Below are 14,996 nucleotides of genomic sequence, written 5' to 3'. Positions count from 1 at the left end.
GGAGTGGAAAGGGCAGCCCAGAGCAGAAGCTGGTTTTGCTATTCATCGGTAGAACACATTTTTACATCTCACAAAAGAAAAAACTAGGTAGTTTTCAGTTGAACACTACACACATGCATTATTATTGTTCAAAAAGACCCGTTTCATTACACAATCCAGAAGGAAAATCAACAGCATTCGAAGCATTCRTATTGAAACACAATTATTTTATGTGTTAACATATCCACTATTTGACAGGGCAGCTAGAAACACAGGTCTCCTGACAGCTTCTTTAATGCATTGTATTATTTCACCAAATTCTTTTCTAATCAGCWTGTCTAATTTTCTGTAAGATTTGCAAATTTTCTGTGAAGCTGAGAAATTAAAAACAAAGCAGGAGCCATTATTTTGGAAAGTAGCCCTTTAAAGATGCCGTTTCAGCAAGCTTAAATACCAGGTACACAGCAAAGTTCCCTGCSTAGATTCAATGTGTTTGTATGTTGTCCTACGTATATTTGAGTATGATTCCTACCCATCCAAGGCCACGTGCCATGGCAAGCCCCAGTAGCCCGCAGAGAAAGAAAAGACTCAACTAGAGTTGGGAGAATATGTAGATCGCCTTGGACCAACCCATCTCTCCCCAGCAGTTTGTGCAGGCAAGAAGAGCTAGAGCTGATCCCTGGGTAGTGTCAACCAAGCAGCTGGACAAACACATACTATCAGTGGGTTTCTATAAACRAAGTCATGCTAACATAACTCAGCATGAATATTGCTCACAAGCTGTAAAGCATCCAAGCAGGCTCAGTGCTCACGGCCTCAGCTTATATGGCTCTTCTTCAGTGAGGTCCCTGGCACCTTACAAAGAGGAAGTACCTACCAGMAGCAGAGATCGTTGCACCTCAGCATTTGTTGAGAGGCAGTACCTGGTTCTTTAGGCCGCTGGAGATGACAACAGGATCTCTTACTGTTCCTAGATAATTCTCAGACTAGGAAAGAGTATCCTCAAAACTGTGAAGAAACAATAGCCTTATTGCAAAAGAKCTAACAATTTATCATATTTCTTATTTAAAAGCACTTCTTTTTAGTGCTGAATCCAAAAGTCTTCAGCCACATGTATTTCTGCAATGGCTTAGACCCAGAAGGAAAATAAAATGAGWTATGCTGGTGATCAGAGGGCTGGAGCACCTGCCCTATGAGGAATGTCTGCGAGAGCTGGGCCTGTTTAGCCTGGGGAAGAGAAGACTGAGGGGGGATCTGATCAATGCATATAAGTACCTGAAGGGAGGGTGTCAAGGGGACGGGGACAAACTCTTTTCAGTTATCCCATGTGACAGGACAAGAGGCAATGGGCARAAATTGAACCACAGGAAGTTCTGCCTGAACGTGAGGGGGAATTTCTTCACTGTGAGAGTGACAGAGCACTGGAACAGGTTGCCCAGAGAGATTGTGGAGTCTCCTTCTCTGGAGATATTCAAGGCCCACCTGGATGCAACCCTGTCTAACATGCTCTTGGTGACCCTGCTGAGCAGGGAGGTTGGACTAGATGATCTCCAGAGGTCCCTTCCAACCTTACTGATTCTATAATTCTATGATATGCTTGACAGACCGCTAGGTGTCACCAAGACCTGACTGATGGATACAAGAGAGGATGCAGAGAGGCGAAGGCAGGTGATGAGAGGGCTCCCCTTTGCTCACACACCCTCTTTGCCCATATAGCACCAGTGCCACAGCCTAGCTACAAGCAATCATTGAATGAGAAGTTTTATTCTGTTTTGCCTGTACCCTCTGGCACCCAGCCAATGAATGGCCTTCCCATCTTACATGCTCTCTCCCTTAGACCAGTTTCCTCCTGTCCCGGAGGATACTCCAGTAGCACATCTCAGGGTCTCACTCACAGCATGTTTTCCATGCTCATGGAACACCTCTAAYTTGGAGCAATGGGGAGCATGAGACAAGCCATTTCTGCACACTTAGAAGTCTCTGGTAAGCACAGGGACTGTTACAGGTACATGAGTTGCCTTGCGACCTCCTTATATGCTGAAGAAATGCTATGAAATGGCCCCACATGTTTGGCCACTTGTGAGCAGTGAGGATGGGTTCTCCTTTCTGAGGCCCTGATGCCTTGGTGCTACACCTTTTGTAGAGTTTGATCACTTGGCAGCTAGATCTTTTTTTTTTTTTTTTTTTTTTTTTTTTTGCACACATGGCAACTTCAATAAAACAGTAGTTTAACCAAAATTGCTTTCCTGCTCCCAAAGACTTGTTCTTTTTAAATGAGATGTGCCTTTGAGTGGAAAAGTGGCCTTATCAGCTTTGTCATGAAGGACGTAAGAAAAAAGAAACAGCAGGGAATAGAGAACAGGAACCACCATCTCATATACTCCATCATTTTATTGCTGCTCATAAGTAATTTTGTTACATCCACACAACCCCTAGCAGAGATCTCAGGCTCTCTGTGGCTTTTTCTTTGCAGCAGCTGACCATGCCCTTATGACTGAGTCTCTAGATAACCCCTTCCAGCTCCTTAATCCCAGCTCTCCGTCCTGAGTTATAGACACTGTGCAGGACTCAGGAGGCAACCAGAATCCCAGGGAGGAAACACATGTCAGTCTCAAGCCAGACAGCCCACAAGGGCTCTCCATCCAACTTTCAAGCTACTTTTTGTAGCTTGAAGCACATTGTTCATTCAGTATAAAATGGTTGAGGCAGCAGCTAACTAATTCCTGGRAACAATCAGTCGTCCTCATCTACAGCTGTCAATTCAGAGGGGTGGAAATGGGTAGGGTCACCACCTTGATCTGCATGGGGCAGGTAGGTAGAGCAATATCCCTACCTACAGTCTTAAATTAATTCAGTTATTGAAGAGGCAGGCATAAGGCACTTCACCAGATTCCCTGCCATAGGAATGACCGTGATGGTCAATAATAGTTCCCAGAAGAGTCTCTTTCTTTTGAGGTAACACCTGCACGCAGCTGGTGGAAAGAAAATAAAACTGTGTGTTCACTATATCACCCCAAAACATTTGCAAAATCCCATTCATGCATGGGTACCTATGACAACTTGAGTATCTACCTACAGCAGATTGTGAGCTGAATGCCCCCTTTACAGCTATACATACCGTACAAATAGGGACTCCAGCAGGAAGTGGAGTCCAATAGATCATTGGTGGCCTCTCTGGAATCAACTGCTTTCATATCTTGCATGCTTGCTGTATTAGGTACAAGTGAGTCTGGCTCAGATATCTTTGTGGTGCACCTCTACAAGTTTTCTAATCTGATAATCTGAATCGGAACAATCTCCCATAAATCATTGTTCTTTTTACAAGTTACAGAAAGTAGCTTAAAAATTGCATCTGCTCAGCTGTCATTTCATCTTCTGCGAAATACTGGCATATGTGACCTATTTACTGCRGCTACAATTTGCTCAGCTAATGGACTGGGAGAGCCACATACCAGCCTTTGCAATGCCAGGCAGCTTCATACAGCTTTAGAGTATGCTTCTACTGAGGAGAAGGCCTTCAAAACATGCAATAACAGCAAGGAAACCCAGCCCATGGCATGTAGCTCAGAATTATTTGGGTCTTACCACGGCCCAGCCCAGCCTCAGAGTTGAAATGCCAACCCCTTTTCCAGGGCAAAAGGCCACTAACCCACAATTCAGCAGCAAAAGTCGTCACGAGCTGTGATGCTCTTCAGAGTAACTGGCAATAACCCAGACAATACTTAAAATGAACTTACCTGCTGAAACAAACAGCTGGCAAAATATACGTCCATGCCTCTGACACTTCCCATAGCAGATGCCACGTGCTTCGCTCAGGAGCCTGAGGTGTGGGACTGGCAAAATCACACTYGCATTGCTTTGCTGCGGCCATGCAAATTTGTTTAAAAGCCATTCCCCACGTCAGGGAGCTTGGAAGGCCAGGGGCATCCTGTGGCCAGGCGCTCGTACTGGCAGGGGCTCCCGACAAGGCAGATCAGGTCCTGGCCACCAGAGCGTGTCCCAACACCCCRAGGGAGGAGGGTCCCAGGGGGCATCAAGCATCACCACAGGACTGGGGCCAGGGCCAGTGTGGGTGTTGTGGGGCCCATGGCTGGGCAGGGGCAGGACGGTGGCAGAGCTGTAGTCAGCAGCGCTGTGGCATCACGGGGCAGTGACTGACGGCCCTGGGGCTGAGCTGAGCTGAGTSTGGGACCTGACAGGAGGAGGTCAGGGGCTGGCAGGGACAGGGAAGGCTGGGAGCACCCTCAGGGTCCAGACAAACRAGTGTTTGGGTGCGGAAATGACAATCCCTCGAGTTTAACTTCAGCAACCCAGTATGTGTATGATCAAGGCAAATTCATAGTGACAGTTTGGACTCAAAACTTACCYTTATTGCTCAGGTCATCTTATCGTAATGACCACATGTTTCACCTGAGCATTGCTGTTGGCATATATACTGCATTGATTGCTCTGGACTGACATGTGTTAATGAGCTCTGGTTAATATGGTGCTAGCACTATACTTTTAAATTCAGGGCTGGACAGAGTCCTAACGATTAAAAGCAGGGTACAGCGCACTAAGAAGGTCAAATATCACATGGATCTATGCAGGGAGATGAGATGAAAGTACCGTAACACCATGCAACTGTAGTATGGCAAACTTCTCTTGTACAAGTTCATACTCAGGCACAAGAAYGTTAAAGAAACAGAAGGAAGCCAAAAGGCAGGAAAGAGGAAAAATAAATTGAAAGCTTCACAAGTCAAAGTCCACCTTAAACCAGCAGGCATTTTCTAATGTACRAGAGCTATAACACACAGTAGTGCTCAAAGCAAGAGAGAAAAAGTGAGGTACCATATCTCAGACTAGTAAAACCATACATGAATGAAAGATGACCCACAACACAACATASATTACCTATCAAACTAAAATAGTTGCTGTATTGCCCTGAAGGCTACAAGGATCCTTCTGTTCCTGTCTTATGATGCAGAAGACTTCATGTGTGCTGCATCTGCCCTTCAACATCCTTCAGAGGCTAGAAGAGTGGTGCAGCCAGTTTTATAAATAATAAACATGATGTTCTCTGAATGCAGAGTTTCCAGTTGTGATATTATTAACAACACTACAGGACTTCCCACAAGCAAGACTGAGGCAACCTCCATGAACTAACTCAGCTGCAGACACAATTTCAGAGCCATGGCACTCCTTCAGATAATTAAGTACTTCTACAGCAGAAAGTTTGAAATATTCAAGCTATTGGCAGAACATGCAAATCCATTTGTCTCCAAAACATGTGTTTAAACCTCCAGGCTACTTTGTTAGACCCTAGATTTCAAGGGAGATGTTCCCTCAGGTTTTCATTGACCCCAAGGCTCACCACAGAATCATCCTGCCCTAAGCTTTCCAGAAGGAAATTTGGTTCCTACACCTTAATTTGGTTTCAGATAAGCTATGAAAGTCATTTGCCAGCTTTACAGCTTCTTCTAGACAGTCTCTGAGTGCACAGACCACAGATGGAGGTAGCGCATCAGTGGACACTTTCCTCAGTGGCAAAGCCAGTCTAAGGAAAGCCTTCCCTGACCTCCTCTTCCCTGGTTCCCACTCCCCACTGTCTCATTTGCATTAAACAACTATTTGTGAGGCCAGCAAGGCACTGTTCCAAGTTTAAAATAAACMTCCCAAAATACACACCATTAGCATTATGTTCTTTATAAGCCACCTGCCAATGTTTAACATCGAAAGAGGATTAAAATTCACAAGCCACAGTGAGGGTTTTAAAATGGTGACCCCACACTGTTTGCCCATGATGAGGGTGGTCAAGGGGACGTGACCATACACACGGCTGCCTGAGGCAACTGTGCTCCAGAAGCCCCAGACTCATCTTGGCGCGGCGAAAGCTGCAGCTGGCGAGGGGATGGGTTGCTATGCCCAGAGCATGGACCCTCTGCAGCTGGCCAGCGTCTCCCTATCCTGGCTGCATGAGGCTCTTGGACAAGCCCATGTTGAGGGCAAGGAAAGTTTGAGCCGTTATTCAGAGTGCCCCCATTTGCCTAGTGAGATGGCAACATACTGCTATCAAAATAAATAAGTGACAGCAGGCTATATTGCTGCTCACTATCCTGCTTCGGGCACTCACACAGGACCTGACGTTTATTTACCCTAAAACCTTTTCACATCACTCTGGCAATGTTTTAAAAGAGCCTTTTGCATGCAAGGTCTCTTTTTATTGTCTAAGTAAGAGGCTTATGGTAAATGAGAACCAGGCTCAAATGTAAACCCTTGGCACTAATTCTGATAAATTTACCCTGCAGACTAAAATCTGCATCAGAAACTCAGTTACACAGTGAGATACAATTTACACATCCTGCATGTATGTTTTCTTAATGCACACTGAACTGCAGCTTTGCCAGGACTGTGAAATGAAAACTTAGAAAGATTAACTTATTTGCATTGAAAAAAAGGTATATGGCCATTATTTATGGAAACTTTCTACTGCTGTAAGTTAAACTGATGAATAGAAAAAAATGCTTCTAATATATGCTGTCTGCTCACTTATCAAAAGTAGTTAAACTGTTCCTCCTGTTTTTCTTTATTTCTGCATTTCTTTGCAATCTAAAAGTGTTTTTAACAAATACAATAATATACACTGCTTCAAAAACTACAGTTAGTTTCCAGTAATTAGAATTTTGCCAGATAACTATGGATCTTACAAGAAAACAATCTTTGGGGGGGGGGGGGAAATGCCTCCTAGAACTTTCAAATCCTGAGTTAACTCTGAAATAAAGGGAATTCAGAGTCCTTAACAAAAACCATATTTTTGAAAAAGACACCATGTGGAATTAGGAGAGGCTTATCATTTAGTTATTATTATTTATAGAGCTCTAGCAGTACTCAGTGCTTTAAAGACATATAAAGAAAACAAGGTCCTGTTTCAATGGTTTTTCATAGTGCAATTTGTATATTCATACAGTTCAGGCCCACATGAAGCACTGAAGAAGACCTGAAATAATAGTGAAAGAGCAATTATCAGTGTTGGAACATGCAGCGAAAATACATTGTGACATAAAAGACAAAGGACATTGTTCAATACACAAGAAGGAAAGAATTAAAACATTTGGCACCGTGTGTGTTAGGAACAGAAGGAGAGAGGAGAACTTGGTAACAAACTCAGGGTAAATTTGAATGGAGACGGGATGGTTACCAGGTTGGTTACAAATGACTAGGTCGGATTCCAAATCATGGCTGATAAAGTGCCAAATTTACAAATATTACAGCCTTGCTTTAACCAGCTTTTATATCTCATTAGCTCATAGATTTAGAATATACTGTTTTTCTCTGGAAAAGAGACAAACTATACAGGCTGGAAGAAGAACATAATAAGGTATAAAATGTGTGTGGAACTTGCGAAGATATAGAAACTACAGCAGTGGGCCCCTTCTATTCAGCAGAATGCTTTAAATTATTTTCGTGAGATCTTATTTATATTTATCAGTCTCTGATTACTTTATGGAATGTCTATAATGGGTACCAAACTGAGATGAAGAATATGGGTTGTAAAACGTACTAAAGTAACTTTTGAAATGCTCTCCAAGGTCATATATAAATATATCTACTTACTGTAATGTTGACAAGGATTATGAATAATAATTTTTTTCCTTTTCAAAGAGTTACAGCCAAACCTCCCATCTCTTAAATTTCCTTTTCTTCTATTCAGAAATCAAATCTCAGAATTAGAAATAAATGGGAGAACGGGGAAGGAGACCACATTGTTACACTGTTTCTCAAGTGACTATCCTGGGATATTTTGCTGCACAATCACAGCGCATTTCATGTTTTTAACACTGTCTGTTAGCTTACAAATAAAAACCTTTCCAATGAGTGTATAATAGAAGATCTAAAAATTGTGATGATGGTTGATAACGTCTTAATATAAAGATTTTCTCAAGAACCATCACATTAAATCTCTATGGCAGCTACAGCAATTACATACCCAGAAAAGCAACAATAGGTTTTTTAAACATTTGCCAGTCTCCCTCAGGAGAAACAAGGAGGCAAGCCAGCATCGCCTGACCAGCGCTGACTCACGAGAGCGCCAGTCTGCTCAGCGGTCCTCCTCTAAAGCCACCTGGGAGCAGCCGTTCTGCCTGCTCCAGTTTGACCCCATCTGGTTCCAGGTGTATGAGCTGGACCCCTAAAAGCCTATGAATATTAACTCTCAGAAGCTGTAGCCTGGCTCACGCTCAGAGGGGCTGCACTGCTCCTCTCTCAGCTTCATGTGGCTCCCTGACACCTAAATCGAGAGCCAGGGAGGGAGCAGGTCCCACCACTGAGGAGATACGGGGCTCATGGGGAGCTGGACCGCCCCGCATCTGGCTGCAGGAGACAACGCTAGCTCAGCCCACGGCCAGAACCGTCGGCAAGCTCAAAGACAGCTATTTGAACAACAGTGAATTACGCTGTTAAATGTTATGTTGGGTTGTAGGACAAGGCTCAGAGCACTGTTGGAGAGATGGCTGGGCCTGCGTGAACACACAAACATGCCTCTAAACAAAACATGCCTAGCTCATTCCCTTTTGTTGTTGCAGTAAAAGCCTTTCTGGAGTATAAATGAGCTATTTCAAATTCCACTTAACTCAGATACACAAAGCCCTGACAGTAATGTAGCCAACTCAATACATTATTTACCAAATCCTGAAAGAACTTCTACATAAAAGTCTCCCTTTATAAGCCGAGAGGAGCAGAGAAATGACATGCCTTTTCCAGCATGCGCTTCTCCTGCACCGCTTTCCAGTGAAGGAAGGCTTGTTTCCCATCTAGTCTCTAACTAACCCTTCCTTCAATGTGCACAAAAACCCTTCCCCACGTCACAACCCCAGCAAACATGCAGCAGCCCAGTTGTCAAACCTTACTGCCACATACACAGGCCAGTGGTAAGTGTCAGCTGGAACTGAGAAGACTTCCAAGCTCATGACATTTCAGAACAGCTTCTAACAGGAGTAACAACAGGGGAGACAAAAAAAAAAAAAAAAAAGAAAAAAGAAAATTCAACTTCATTTAGGATGAAGCTTGATTCCTCAGTGAAAAGAATTATGATTATATGATAAGGGAAGGAGCAGCCCAAAGGCCCTTCCAGTCAGCTGTTCCAACAGAGCAAGGATGTTGTATATTAGTTTCTTGCTTTCCTTCCTGCACCTCATGGACTTGGCCCTCCCAGCTTCATTTCCACAGAAAACATTAATCAATTACAGACAGTTTGTAATGCAAAAAAATGACTGGACTCCAAAAGGCAGAACTTCTGATTAGCAACATTATTCATTTTGATATAAACAACTGTTAGATTACCAGTGATAATGTTAAAAACATAAGGTCTTACACTGAACTATTCACACAGATATACGTGGATGCACACACACACAGACAGATGCCTCTTAATTCACAAATGCTACTGGGCCAAAACTTTAAGATGCAAATCTGATGATCATGAGCTGATCAGCCAATAAATTCTTCAGAGAAATTATAGGTTCTTGTACTGTAACTTGTATGCAAAATTTTTGCCAGGATCTGAGATAGAGGCAATGGCCTTGTTTTTCTCTTGCGTCTTCCTGTGACACATTACACTTGTGCTTTTTGATCTTTTATTACAAACTGTGACCTGTTAGTGTGAAGTATTGTGAAGTTCGATGGGAGTGTTGACACACAGAGTAGGTGTCTAGTTCACAGGAATCCAGAACATCTATTACAGAGTTGCCTTCCACTGCAGTAATCAGTTTAGCTGGATAATTCATTCTAGGTCCCTTTTTTACCATTCATGTTCTTTGCTGCACTTAAATCAAACAAAGCAATAACAAGTATTTTTTCCCCTCAGTTTTAAGTATTACTGATCTTTCAGTAAGTATAGCTTTCATGAGCTCTCCAAACATAGAATATGTTGGCTTTCTTCTGGAACATAAATCTTGGTAGGAGATGTAACAGTTACAGAGCTTCTGCCTGACAACGAGTATTATACAACCAGGTGCTGTGAAGATAAATTCTCTCTACTCTCTTTTAGGAAAGAAAATAATGAATGGGAATTGAGCACCCTGTTACTAAGTTATATGCTATCATGTTTATGGTCTCGTAAGCCACATGCTCCTCTTCAATTTGTCCTAGTAAACCCTGACCCATGGTCAAGAGATGCAGCTAGCATCCTGATCAGATGAAAGCTGCTATTCTTTGCTTGACTGAGCCTTCTGCAGACACTACAAGTTTTGCTGTTTGTCATCCGGAATTGATGACCGAGTCATTGCCACTTGATAACACATACACTGAATGATAATGTTCACATTGCCTCAGGCACTTCAGGGAGCAACAGATTGTCACAGAAAGAGAGAGAAACAAAGCACAGAGATGAATGTCATTAGAAGTCAATAAATATGACGGCCTAGTAACAACAAGTCTAAAACAGAAGATGAAAAAAAACCTTAAAGAAACAAAAAAAAGAAAGAAAAATATTAAGAGCAATTCAGAGTCACAAAGCAAATTAAATGGAATCAGGATCAATTTACTCCCAAGAAGAAACACAAAAATGTTAAACTGCTTTTAATTGGCACTATGTATTAGGGGACATGTCTTTTATGCAAACAAAGGCCATATTTTGGTTTGATTTTCATGATAACCTCCTTCCAATGGAGATATCTTTGACCGTTAAAGGCTTCAAGTGCAATCCATATCAGCTGGCAAAATGACTTTGTTTTGAGCAGGAGAACAGTTACATCATCAGACATGTTAGCTTAGACCCTGGTGCAGATTTTAGCTCTCATGGAGCTGATTCAGTTCAAGATGATTAAATGTCAGCAAGAGTTAGGTTAGTCTACAAGAGGAGATTTACTTCTATGTTACTACTTTACCTCAGCCAGCACGAAGCAGCCATGTTCAAAGAGCCAGCGCTTACTTCACTGTGAGTCATTGTTTTCACATGTAGAGGAATTTCCTCCAAATCTTGCACTTAACACTGTGGGTCAGTATCCCGTAGTCCTCTGCATCACAGGGCTGTTTTTGTATCATAAGGATACAAAGGGGAATATAGCCAGCAAGTCACTTCACGCTTCATCCAAGAGTTAAGCTTCAAAAATCTTGTGATTTCTCTTTATCACAATTCCAAAATCTCATCATTTACTCTTTAAGGGCAAAATGGTGTATATCGCCAAACAAGAGCAAAGCTTCTAGTCTAGATGATGTAAATAAGCTATACATATTATGGAGGAGAATGGAGTTACACTGGTATAACCTCACTTTAAGCAGTGCACATTTGCCTGCTTAGATATTGATTATTTACTTTTGAGTGTACTCCTCTGCAAGTATCACTGCCACATATCTTTACATTTATGCTCCAGGCCTGGCGTTGATTCGCRCACCAACTGGCTGCCTTCTGAAGCTCCTGGCGGTATGTTTCAAAGTCCAGATTAGTCACAGAATGGAAAGCATACCTCCCAACTGTTCACATTAACAAATGTTATTCTTCTGGGACAATCTGTGGTGACATTATACACATGAACATAACACTTTATTCATGTCACCAAAACTCCGAATGTAATGATCACAGCCTTAGCTTAGTCCAAGGTCTCTCCTGGCCCTTATGACTGAAGTGCATGTTCTAGTGTGTTTCTAAAACCCTGCTTTTTGAACTTGCTCTAATTTACACTTGAGCCATCAGAATTCTTTTGATTCCTTCAAACAGGAGTTAATCAGATCCACTAGACTACTGGARATGTGCAAGATAAAATTCAGATATCCTCTTTCAGATGTCCAAAAACAGCTTCCAGGGCATAGGAGGAGGAAGATCACACATCAGCTTCAAAGAGCAGTGGAAAAATACTTCTCCCCTGAAGCATCTAACGCCAAAGACAAAGATATACTGGTTCCTACACTTTGGATCACAAAATCATAAGAGACCATAAAGTCACAGGAGAGATTTTATGTGCGGGATAACTTTTATTTAAAAAAATAAGTAAGTGAGTATTTTCCAGTCAGCTTAGTTCGTTGAAATGGCTCAAGGAGTCAAATGAGTACTGGGACAAGCGAAACAGTAGAAGTACAGACTGAGGACAGGAGCGACACCACCCGTTATGGTGGCACTTAATATCAACTCAGTCACCTCATGAAATCTCACTTGCAAACAGGTGTTTGCCTAAGCAGTAAGTCACCTTGTAACTCCCAGGCATGGTTGGGAGACACCAAAATCAACAGAGCAGCATTTTAAGTTTACAATTTACAGAGTAGTCTAGAGGGTGGAATATTTAATTAGGTTGTGAGATATTTATTCACACTCTCCTGAGCCTGTGCTACGTCCTCACCACAAGGCTACGGGCCTGTCCTTCCTGTTGAAACTTCACCATTGTACAGGCAAGAATAAAAGAGGGATGAGACAGGGAGGAGAGCAGGGAATGTGTCCTTGGTTCCTAGAAGTCTGGAGACCCAGGCAGGACAGCGGAGCCCTGGCTCCAGTTTCTGCTGCCCTAGAGGGTTTCTATTTGAGATTTTTCCTGTACCCTAGTAATATGTAAGCCACTGCATCCAGAAAGTCCAGGTGTCTGGGACTAGAACCTCACCCTTCACACTGGCTGCCTTAACCCTCATAAAGTGGCTCCTACTTGCTTGCTGCCTTTCCAGCCCTGCATTGCTATCTCTCTTAGTTTGAAACACAAGACAGCTCTGCCAARGAAATAATCTCCTCTATAACCCAGAGGTCAAAGACACATACTCCTCCTCCAGTTGTGCTGCATGGCTTGGTGCCTATCCACAGCAGAAGACTTGATGTCCCAAGTCCTGAGCAGACAGAGGGCCCAAAGCCCCACACTGAGCCATGCCCTCGCTCCAGACCAGAGCAGGAGTTCAGACTTGCTGGTGTTTCCAGCTCAATGCCAACTAAGGGAAGAGAAGCACCCACTCTCCTCTGCTAGCCCTATAGTAAATCTAATCCTGCTGCTCTGAATCACTGTGCTGGTGTCAAGTGTCTGTGTTTCAAGCACCACAATGGCTAAGAAGGATGTCTGAGACACTTTCTGAAAAAATACTATTTTAAAGCAGTCCACAGCAGAACTAATTTCTGCATTAGACAGAATATGTTAACATTTGTGCCTGAAGTTTCCTTGCTCTTCCTGCACCCCCCACTTCCTGACAAATTGAAAGATTTATAGTGCTTGTTACTGCCTAGAAATTTTCAAATTAACATTTGCAAACCTCTTAAACCAAATTAGCATAATTAAAAAGCCTCCATTTCACTCACTGTCGTATTAATCACTAAAAAAAAACAAATGCAGAAGTCCTCAGAGAAACTCAAAACCAGACTCATTTTACTAAAACAGGAAGGAAAAGGACACTGAAAGCAGTCTGAGATTTAGAAAAAATAACCCACGGATAGTCAGGGGACAAGTCCTCGGCAGCCCCAGCGTGGTGCAGGCAGTTGTTTCCCATGTGTTGGCTGTTCAGGAGAAGGCCACCAAGCTGATTCCCATCAAAATGAGTGGTGATTCATCAGCTAAAATAAAAGGGCTTTGCTCACCAGCTACTTTTAGCTGTCAGGCTAGAAAGCACTCGTTCAAGCAGCTCTGCCAGTAAGCCTGAGGAGACAAAAGTGCTCAGAAAAGTTGGAGGATGGAGTCTTCCATCGGTAGCATTTGCTTTGGGTCTGTGTGCCTAGAGCCCAAAACCTGGAGCTGAGTCGGTTTGCTGCCCCCAAGGGCAGGCTATGCCTTGTCCCCCATGGCTGCCCTCAGTGCAGCCATRCCGGGCTTTGGAGGAAACCACCCTCTGGCCCCCAGCTCCTTCCAGCCTGGGTGTGAGAAACCCAGGTTGAGTGATGGAGGCCTGCCAATAACACAGCATCCAGAAATCAGAAGTTCAGGGACTTAGAGTAGTCATGGGTATGAACCAGACAAATGGGTCACTCCTCAGACTACCACAGGTCCTCGTGCTGCTTTCTCCACCACAATATCACTCTCAAACCAGCCATGCCATCTCTGTGTCCTCTATAGTAAGGTACATGGCTTACACCTACTCTGCTTACAGTGATGGGAAGAGTTGGGGGGGGGGTTGGAAAGCTGCATTTCCCTAAGGAATTTGAGTTACATTGATACAAATTTGCCTATGGTACATCACAAGGGAGGCAGGCTAGGAGTAAGGCTCTCCTATAATTATTTCCCTTATCTTTGTGATGAGTAAGTTACCACATAGCAGCTGATCTTTCTTTAACCTCGAGGCTGCAGTCTGCATAAACTGTACGCTAATTTCAATCCTCACATCTGCAGGGACGACTGATGTTTGACATGGCGGAATGGATATAGGAAGGCTGTACAAAAGATGCGGATAGTCCTTTCTAACCTGTACTTTATTTTGCTTTCTCCTGTCAACTTCTTGCTCACACTACAGCTAATCAGAGTACAGCCTCCAGCAGATCAGACCTACAACTCTGGCAGAGTCTGGAAGATTGAGTAGAAAGCCGGCCCAGCTGACAGTCCTGCATTTACAATCCAGAGCAACACTTCCCCTTCTAGCAGAGCTTAATGAAACAGGCACTGAACAGTGGAGCTGATGCTGAATTCCCAACAGTGGCAACAACACTGGAAGAGCTTGTATCAGCACTGACAGCAACTGTTTGCAATGCTTTTTCATTATAAGCATTGTTTTTTTTAATGTAATATTTGGTTTTTGGATTCTTTATAATTGATTCAAAAAAAGATGTTTTCTAAGACTGAACAAATATCCATTTCCCAACTTTTGATTTATCAGGGCTGAAAATAATATACATTTCCCACCTAAGGAAACCCTATGCATTTTTGCCCTGTACACATCCAGTCCATACCATAAAGGAAGCTGAAATWGTCTGTCCTGTTGCAAAGAACAAGGAGGTTATACATGGTGAAGAAGAATTAATGTTTGCATACTCTTGTTTGTTTTCAGTGAACAATTTTGGAACAAGGAGCTAGGAGAGGGAGGATAACTTTTTGCTACAGTCTTTGCAAATGAGGAGAGCAGTAAAGGCATGCTTAGGGACTGCTCTACTA

General features: G+C 43.0%; 1 protein-coding gene across 1 annotated transcript in view; it reads right to left on the bottom strand.

The window, feature by feature from the left end:
- Positions 1-14,996, bottom strand: part of NIPAL2 (NIPA like domain containing 2) — a 52,589-nt gene that overhangs the window by 33,986 nt on the left and 3,607 nt on the right. The window lies entirely within an intron of this gene.

The sequence above is a fragment of the Rhea americana genome, unplaced genomic scaffold (assembly GCF_003343005.1).
Source record: "Rhea americana isolate MKP2758 unplaced genomic scaffold, rheAme1 scaffold_0, whole genome shotgun sequence".
Taxonomy (NCBI): domain Eukaryota; kingdom Metazoa; phylum Chordata; class Aves; order Rheiformes; family Rheidae; genus Rhea; species Rhea americana.
Note: the sequence above shows the minus strand (reverse complement) of the source record. Positions and strands in the feature narration are given on the sequence as shown.